Genomic DNA, 2100 nt, shown 5'->3' on the forward strand with positions numbered 1-2100 from the left:
TGCTTTCTGCTCTTGCTGTTTAGCAAAATTACATCAATGTGCACTATAGCTGAGAGCACACCTTATTATCCAGACCAGTTCATTTCCGGTGGTTTCCGGTAATTTGATCACGTGTCACGATGCCCTGTGTGTGACATATTACTCACTAAAACCTGTGAGACTTTCTAAGATCTCAAGTTCTGGCTTCCAGAAAGGAGTGGCATCACAGCAGTGCTCGGGATCTTCTGGGACCCGCAACAGAGCTTCTATCCCCACCGGATCTGGTTTTAAGGCAGTTCACCATGTTCTGGTAATCTCTCTTTTCTATCGGTATCCCTTTCCTCTGGAGTATGATGTGGTTTAGTGGGTATGGCTCTGGTTGAGCTGCCTCCCAGAATGCAGTCCCCAAGTGTTCCCGTTCAGAGGGTCTATACCCAACCAGCCCCGGAAGCGACAAGGACACCTCTCTGCCTCAAACCCTGCACCAGCTGCTACCTCTGCGCAGGCGCGGAGGGCAGCGGTCAGCTCAGGGCAGCCTGCGGCCAGAGGATCCATTGCCCTGGAAGACATTGGTCTGATCAGCAGAAGCATCGCTCGATCTCCTTCGAGTCCCCTCCCCAAATCCACCCGCCTGCCTACTAGTAGTCTCTTTCTAGCCTTGTCACCCACCTCCAGCGTAAGAGGCCGTAAGCACACACGTACCGAAGGCACCCCACCCCCGCCCCGCGGCTTGACGCCCTCCGGCCTCCGTAAGACAGCTGCGTCTCCGTGGCGACGGCGTGTGCCGCGCGGCTCCTTTGTTAGATGGTGCCTGAGCCTCTCGGAGGCGGGGCAGCCGGCGTGCCGGGGCGGAGTCACAGGTGGGCGTGGAGGAGGCTCGTAGGGAGGAGGGTGGGGTGCTGCGATGTCAATCACCGCTGGCCCTGCCGGACTGGAAGGAAGCGAGCTTCTGATTGAACGATGTAGGACTGTGGGGCGGGGCCACCGGGATGGTAGGCGTGAACTCCGGGGTTGATGGGCAGGACCGGCTCAGGGACTGGCCTACCGGGCTGTGGGTCTGCTTGGAGTCCTTTGAACACTGGCCTCTGAAAGTGCGGTGGTGGGAAACGACTATGACCCCTGACCCTCTACAGTGGCTGTGGCCCCCACCCCCAGGATAGAAATTGAGTTCTGCCTAACCCAGCCCCAGTGTGGAAACCTCACCATCACTTGTCAACAAATTTGCCTCACAACGTAATCTGTTGGAGGCAGAATCCTTTCCTCCTATTTCCAAGGTGTAGATAAAAGAAACAACAAACCACGGAGTGTGCAAAGACCTGGAGACCTTAGGCAGCCCTTCCCCAGCGTGGAGATGGGGGGGGGGGCTCATCTGCCAAGCAGATCTAGGCTCCCCATGAAAAATTACCTTCTCCCTAAAGGAGAGTGACATTTAGGCACGTGTGCCAGTCTTTGGGTTGTCTAGCTGACAAATGATCTCAAATCTACAAGCATTCTAGTCATCGTCTTTGCTAGGATTGTTTTGAAAGTATACTCTGACAAAGCAAAAGGATTATTGAACTACGATGGAAGATTGACATTGCCTAAGTTTTTCCTCGGTGCCCCCCTATTTGGTCTGGCCTGGGCCAGACTAGGAGCAGGGGGCTGGCTTCCTGACTTCAGGGTCTTGGACACAGGGAGCGGAGAACCAGCATAGAAATAGGAAACTGGATTACCAGAAACCCTTCCCCCAGTTGGTTTGCAAACTTTAAAAGTCTGTCTGTTTTCATCCTAGTTTTCACGCTTGTTTTCACTGGTACTTTCCAGTTAAATTGTAGCCAGGTGTATAGTTGCCTATAATCCTAACACTTTGAAGGTAGATGCTGGGAAATTAGGAATTCAAAGCTCACCACAGTGAGTTGGAGGCCAGCCTGGGCTACTTGAACCTCCTCCTCAGATCATAATCATCATTAAATTTTATGGTACAGTGCGAGGAGCAAAGAATTTAACCAAGGCCTTCTTGTGTTCCAATATTTAAAAGTTTAAAAGTCGAATTCATGGTACTGTTGCCTTTTCAGCAAGTCAAGCCCCTGCAGATGCACCCTGCCTGGTGTGACTTCTGTTGGCTAGCACCTCCTCCCCCTT

Source organism: Phodopus roborovskii, unplaced genomic scaffold (assembly GCF_943737965.1).
Source record: "Phodopus roborovskii unplaced genomic scaffold, PHOROB, whole genome shotgun sequence".
Taxonomy (NCBI): domain Eukaryota; kingdom Metazoa; phylum Chordata; class Mammalia; order Rodentia; family Cricetidae; genus Phodopus; species Phodopus roborovskii.